Source organism: Schistocerca piceifrons, chromosome 7 (genome assembly GCF_021461385.2).
Source record: "Schistocerca piceifrons isolate TAMUIC-IGC-003096 chromosome 7, iqSchPice1.1, whole genome shotgun sequence".
Taxonomy (NCBI): Eukaryota; Metazoa; Arthropoda; class Insecta; order Orthoptera; family Acrididae; genus Schistocerca; species Schistocerca piceifrons.
This window is the reverse complement of record NC_060144.1, coordinates 7,694,721-7,702,193: the sequence shown is the minus strand read 5'-3', so window position 1 is coordinate 7,702,193 and position 7,473 is coordinate 7,694,721. Positions and strand designations below refer to the sequence as shown.

The 7,473-nt window shown below is 37.0% G+C and overlaps 1 long non-coding RNA gene across 1 annotated transcript; it reads right to left on the bottom strand.

The window, feature by feature from the left end:
• Positions 1 to 440: 440 nt before the first annotated feature.
• On the bottom strand, positions 441 to 2,264 carry LOC124805197. The gene is made up of 3 exons (XR_007017405.1): positions 2,173 to 2,264; positions 1,894 to 2,061; positions 441 to 583 (listed from the first exon to the last, which is right to left on the bottom strand). It is a non-coding gene; the product is annotated as an uncharacterized LOC124805197 (long non-coding RNA).
• Positions 2,265 to 7,473: the final 5,209 nt, after the last annotated feature.

The following is a 7,473-nucleotide window of genomic DNA, read 5'->3' as shown; positions in this document are numbered from 1 at the left end:
TATAATATGTACAAACCAAGCATTCAATTTTAATTCCATTAGAGTGTGGATCCAAGAAATTATGAAACTATACTGATAATCTTTACAGTGAGCAGGTTAGCATCTTCCAAGAGGCAGGAATGATCTGTGGAGAAAATTCTCAGCTCAAAATACAAGCACAGAGTACCTGAAATACATGCTGAAGATAGTATTTAAGTCTATCTACTTAATGGTGTGTTCTTGACACTTTCAAACTGGAGGCCATTAATGTTGACAACCACAATTCAAATGTTTCAGACTTCCATTTACCTTTCTTTTAAAATTAAAATTCCATCAGGACTGCTGGAATCTAGATTGACAGATCATTAATGTCAGTAATATGTTTCAACTATCTCTCTCTGCAAGAAGTTTTACTTACAATAGGTCAAGGATAAGGCACTTTAATATCCACAAAACCATTATTAGCTACAAATTGTAGTCTTTATTTGAAACTTTATTCATACAAGTAAATATCTTTAAGGAACAAAACCGTTACAAATTCTCAACAAACCCAATCCTCCTAACACACTTTCCTTGCTTCCAGTTCTCTTCATCAGCCCAGCAACTGAAAAGAAAGAAGAAGTTAATTACTTTGTGCTCAACGCAGTTTAAACTGCCAACTGCAGACCACGATTAGCTGCGAGTGCCAAATTACTAATTACTTTTCAGTAGAAATTCTTTCGACCATTTGGAATTTCCAACCTTCAGGATCTCTTACTGTTCGTTAAAGTTACAAGCACACCACTGTTTCGATAAATGCCTAACGGAAATCATAGCGCCATTGCTTTTGACTAAAACGTCTCACACTCACAAAGATGTTACTTCACTTAAGAAAGGACCAGGGTCGACATAGAACTATAGCCTGTACGTACGCTGGCGACAATGAAAACAAGTGGATTTTTGTAAACTCAGATCACTTAGGAAAACAGACTTTTCTTCAACCGAAGTCTTATTTTTTTTTAAGATAGCAACTATTGAGCATTTAAACTTAAAAAATAACATAGATCTCCATAACCCTAAAAGCAACCAACGTTTTAACAGCTAATAACGTACCTTCACTTACCCCGAACACAAAACTCATCTTTTCAGTAAGTTACAGAAAACACCACACGGCGCTACAGAACAGCCTCACTAGTCAACGTCACTGACCACTATCATTCCCTTGCTGGTGGGATCAAGGTGAAATTTTTCAACTTTTAGTTACCAGAGGCAATTACTTTGCAAGCACCTAACCTCAGAGACCAGATTTGACTGTATATTTGTATGCGTCGCAAATCTGACAATTTACATGATCACAGCTTCAATACATTGGCACCGACACTATTCGGTACAAAAATTCTATCAGCAGCATATCCAAAGAAGTACTTTCTAAATATAACTTACATCAGAACTTCCAAGGCCAATAGACAATAACCTTTTACTCAGTTTTCGGGACTAGTGCAGCAGGGGATACAACCCGTCGGCTTTGGACATTGACGTCACAAGTCGCCAATCGCGAAGCGATTCTTCTTAGTGTTGTAGCTCCCTTCAGTGGCTGATAAGTGTTTTTTGGCTTTTAAAAAAAAAATCTCACGAGATAGAATAAACAGATCCACTTTATTAAGCAATCAGTAAAAAAAACGAAACTGAAACATAACAGCAAAAGCGAAAATGGTAAACTACTATCTGGCGACTTGTGACGTCATTGTCCAAAGCCGACGGGTTGTATCCCCTGCTGCACTAGACCCCAGTTTTCCCATTTATATGTCCAAAACTATCACATCACCAAGACAAACCTGCGTAAGCGCGGGGCACTACCATTATTTTCTGATACATTATATTAGCATTGATACGAACACCGAAAAGAATAACTTTCTTGTAACGTAGTACGCTTACCTTCCGCACTGCCACAAAAAAAACACCACGCTATCGCTCCCGACGCACTACCATCTACTTCTCAAATCTTATATCTCAACCAGCGCCCATGATTACCGAATATTTATATAAGTTGCCCTCGCGCAGTCGTATTGTGTATTCCTCCGCGATGCTTGAACATAGTTGTATCTGAAAAGATTTAAAAGAGATTATCAAAATAGGAACATAATCAAATAGAATAACTCATAACCAATGTTTGCAATATTTAAACCATCCCAAGTTAATTAGTGCATTTCTTACAGAAATTAAGTCGAATCAATAATTGCTAGAAATTTCGCCATCTGGTGACGTGTTCTATGCTCACATTCTACCGCCTTCTGGAACAAAAATAGGCCGTATAAAATTTCTTTATTGTGCAGCAAATAGGCCGTAGACTTCTTTAATTTTTTATCTAACGCTATTTTAGTGTGTGTGGCAAATTTCTGAAACCTGGGGCGTTCCCTATTTTTCTAACTTTTTGAGTTGGTAAGGATTTAGGAACGTCGCAGGAAACGCGGATGAATACTGCTGCAAGATACCTACGTATGCGCGTAGAAAAATGAGTCAATGTCATGACGTCACGTGTACACTATGTGACGTCACAATTAGAGAAACTTGGGTGGGTTTTCATGGAAATGGTGAAAAGGAAATATTTGAAAATTAACTATTGATAGAATATTAGGGAATGAAGAACAATTATAGTATAAAACTCTAGTCACTATCACTGAAGTATCAGCAAGGTAAAAAAATAAAAATTCCCCAGGTATTATTTATCATTAACATTTATCTGTAGAGCACGGCAGTGAGAATATATCTCAGTAAAGTCTTGTCCCCATTTTAAATGAATCTGTACTAGAGATGGGCAAACTGAAGCACCTAACTGTTTCGAAACAAATGAAACAGTACAATGTAATGTTTCGATACGCTGTTTCGAAACAGTGAAACAGTTTGTGTTTTGTAATCTAATAAACCTAGACATTTTATCATCTTGAATGTCTACTGTATAGGTATGTCCATATAAACACAAATGAGGTGCGACAGCGCTAATCATATCGCAGAAAGTATGAAGCTATCACTTAGGCGTCTTGGCAGGTTCGTATTTCATGCAGCAAATGCGCTGCTTTCGTGTCGTGTGACTTTCATACTTTTCAATTGGTTGAGGACAGCCATAGCTGAAGACAGAAGAACCACCACGAACGGAACTGGAGATTGGAGCGAACTGCAGAAACAATGGATATGGTACTGGGATTCCCACATTCCGCTAGTATGGGAATATACCCATCCTGCTAATTCCCATGCACACAAAGGGAATCATTGTGGATAATAGGCAGAGTGACTATAGACTCACAAATAATGCCAAATAATTCGAATAAATAACAAAATATAACAAAAAAAATTTTGTCTTTCAAGGTGTTTCGAACCGTTACTATAAATTCACCATGGTTCTCAGCCCTTCCCATTCACCATTACTCTATCAGTGATATGTCAAACAGATTGCTTGCAATTATACCTACATTAAATTTATGTATATGTATAATAACTGTCACTCTACGCCTTTTTTTTTATTCAAAATGTTCTAGGCTTACTTGCGTTTCTTAATATGATTACTGTACTTGAACAGAGAAACGTATGTTATAAAAAAAAGTGTAATTTAACTGAATGATTTTCACATATTTATTATTTTGAATGTGAATAGTATGCGTTGTTTTATTGTTTGGTTAATGTTTATAAAGCAAATGTTACGCCATTTCGGAATAGGACAGTCATCTAGAACCGAAACTTTATTTTCTGATATCTTAAGCTTCATGCTATTGCTTGCCAAAACGATTTCGACACTCTTGAAAGTGTTTCACGAAGTGGTATGTTGTGTTTCAGTGCCTGTGCCGAGCCCGAATCTCGTCCGACACAGAGCGGAATGAAGCATCACTGTTTCGATACAATCAGTCCGTTCCAAGCACAGGTGGACTGAAACAGCCTTATTTTGAAACAACGATACAGTTTCTGTGTCTGGCTCGAGATCGAATCTGGTCCGGATATCCGAGACAGGGGCGGAATGAAACACCACTGTTTCGAAACAGTGAACCACAGCCGTTCCGAAACACTGAAACAGTTCCGCGTATCGATACACTGTATCGAAACATAGAAACAGTGGCCAGGGAAGCCCAACAGACACATCATTGTGGTCCAAAACCACTCGGAAGTGACGTCAAAATGACGTATACGCAAACGCGCTGCACACTTGTCGACTGATCGAGATCTGTGGTCGAATCGAGTTAGCGGGAAAAGCGTCTGCTTTGATCTGCACTGTCATACTGACCGTGTATCGTGAGTGGTTGTGTTTTCGCTATCGAGCAAAATGTCTCAGGTGTATGAAAACATCTTTCGTGACGCTCTGAAAGATTTCAGAGTTTCGGAGGATGGCCTGGTTTCAGGCCATTGTAATTCGTTGGAGGAGGTAATAATAATTTTATGTTAGAATTGGCTGGCAAAAATATGCGCCTTAGAAAATAACTTTTTTTCTGCTGCCAGTTAAGATTTCATTTTAATAAATTTTATATGTCGCTTTCCGCGATCTGATTCCAATTTTTAAGTGAGTTTTTTTATGTATTATGCAGTTTTTTCTTTGTTTTCGTTGTGAGGTGCTGCATTGTTACATTACCTTTACTGTAACATATACACGTTGAATATTGTAATTAATGATCGGTGTTTAGGATGTTAATGGCAACTTTGTTTCAAAATTCGCCGTTTGTGAGTTCGTTACAGTAAGAGAAACTGAACATTGCAGCAGCTCAAGCGCAAACGTCGTCTCGAGTAAATGGCATAATTTAGAAGACACACACATGAAAATGGGACTCAGGGCCTGGGAACAATCATGCAAAAGGAAAATAGAAAGCAGTATATTTGCAGCTAATGTCATTGCCAGAGCGTGGGCTCTGTATTCCACGTAAATGTATCCTGCATTTTCCCAGGAATTTAACGTAATTCTTTCTAATTGCACTATCAGCTCCAGTGCATAATTGCACAAATCCATTACTGCTGTTTTCTTTGTGCTGGCACTGAGCTGAATTTCATTGAGGTACTGAATTCAGAGATTAGCTAGAAAACTGTCTATGCAGGGATATGGAGCTCTGTAATTCAAATGACTGTAAGATCCTTAGTTTCTCACCAAAGTTTCAGCAAGGTCAGTGACATCAACTATGAAACAACTATTTTCATCAATAGCACTGTAATGAATGCCACTTTATGCAAATGTTGCAACATGACCACGTTTGGCCTCCCTACTGAATTCTGAGCAAAGGTGTATTGTTGATGGATGCTGAGTGAGAGCTTTTTGTTCAGGATACCATTGCTCAGTAATAACTGTCCACCTAATTAATACATGTTACGATGTTTCAATTATTACCACTGCTTAGGTGGCTGCTTAAGTATGTGTGAATAATGTTGGAACTCTATTGGGATTCCTGGATTATATTGGTAGACAAAGTCTGTCAGGATCTAAAATTTTCTCAGCACCACACTGAAATTTTGATGATAATGTAAGCTGTTTTAGTCTTTAGAAATACTCGTTGGTGAATATGGGTCCTCATAGGGTATAGAACGTTATGACACTTTGAAGCCCTCAAAGTTAAACTTCTCTTACAGGTGTTCTTTCACATCTACACTCTTCTTATTGCCCTGCTAGATTTTATTTTAATTTCTTCTATTGATCTGGCTTTTACTGGAGATAATGATGATGGGAGTGAGTTATTAAGTCATTTATTTATTTTTCTTAGTTTTTCGTCTCACAACATTGGACTTGGGATGAGGCAAAATGTCTTCTGGAGATATTATCTCAATTCTACTGGATAGTGTTGACTTCTCGAGGAGGAGAAATGTTGAGGTCTGCATCTGTAACCTTGTCAGGAATACCAATAGTAGAAATAGATGGCAAATTATTTTTAAGTTTGGAGTGTATCAGTCAAATAAGCCTTAAAAGTGCTGTATTATTTCTGTTGGTGATAAGGAGGAATTCTGGCTAACCAGCCCAGATCGTGATTGATTTTGCTCTATTTGTCATTAGATAATTTCCTGTATCATACAATAACTTAAGTAAGACTTCAAGACAAGAAGTCATAGCTTATGGCTTGTATGATGTGGCAGAGTATGCAAAATTATGCTGTTTTTTTTTTTCATATGATGATTATGCAGAATCATAAGTTGTGGTCCTTGAGGGGAGTGTCTCATGTACGTAATGGAAGTTTCATGAATTCTGTGAGCAATTCGTCGTATCATGCGCTCTTTCCCAGGTCTTTGTCACAGATTTCAATCCCTTTGCAAATTAATGTGCCAAGATGCTTGCAGATTTTGTAATTAAGCTTAATGGATGTTGTATTGAAGTAATGTAGTCAGAGGTCTTTCTTCCACTTTTAAGAGTTTGACAGCCAAAAACTGATATTTTTCAATTGTAGGAGAGAAATCATTTTGTAATTTTTACAAAAACTTTTTCATGGATGTATTAACCAGTTTCAACTTTCATCAATTGTACTGGATAGTTTTGATTGGTGATTGTCTTATTCTTAGTATATACAACCTGGAATTCATAGTATGCATAATTATTATGCTTAATAAAGCTTTTGTTGACATAAGGCAAGGCGTGCTTGAAATGAGGTTAACTGAAGCACTGATCAGTTAACTCCAAAACTAGGTCATTAAGCTTCATGTGCACTTGGAAAATATTTTTCATCATCATAATCAGAACTGAAAGAACATTTTATGATCGCAATTTTAACTGAAGTCAACAGTAACATAATTTGTGGTCAGTGAATAACAATGGAATAAAAGCAAAAGAGCAAACAAATGAACTCCCAATTTTGTTAACTCATCCATGATTAATAACATAACACTTACTTACTTTAGCTGTCAAAAACATCAGATGTGATGAAAGGCTGTGTACATTAAATAACTGAATTTTGTAAAGCCTAAAATTTCCCTCTTCATTCATGTTTCCCAGTTAACCTTAAGTGTAGTTACCCTCAGTTTACGCTACTGGTCACTTTATGCTCATGTGGAAACACTTCTCGATCAGCTGAAAACTGTAGGGATTTCATACTGCGTGAGAAGTAGTCGTTTTAAAGAGCTTTCTTCAGATTTTATGAAAAGTAAGTGAACTGCTGCATTAATTACTTTCTGTGGTTTACCATTTTAGTTCATATATGTATACTTGAAGGAAGAACTTAGTTTGCTGGAATTAGGGATAGTATATATAGGCTACTTTAAATGGACATTTCTTTCTAAGCTGCACTAACAATTGATGGAATTGACTGTTTTTGTTGTTGTTAATAGTTGTTGTGATATGCAAGGCAGAATTGTATTAAATATTTTCCTCTGTGTTGACTTGTTTGTCATTTATCCATTTTCACAGCCATACACTCAGTAATTTTTACACACTTGCATTTGATAATAGGCTGATTAAAATTATTAGTTGGTTGACAATTCCTGTTGGAGCTGGTTTCCTCCAGAGTGCTGAATGTGTCAGGTCCAAACTATCTCTGTTCGCCATTTCCTGACTGCCACAACAGATGA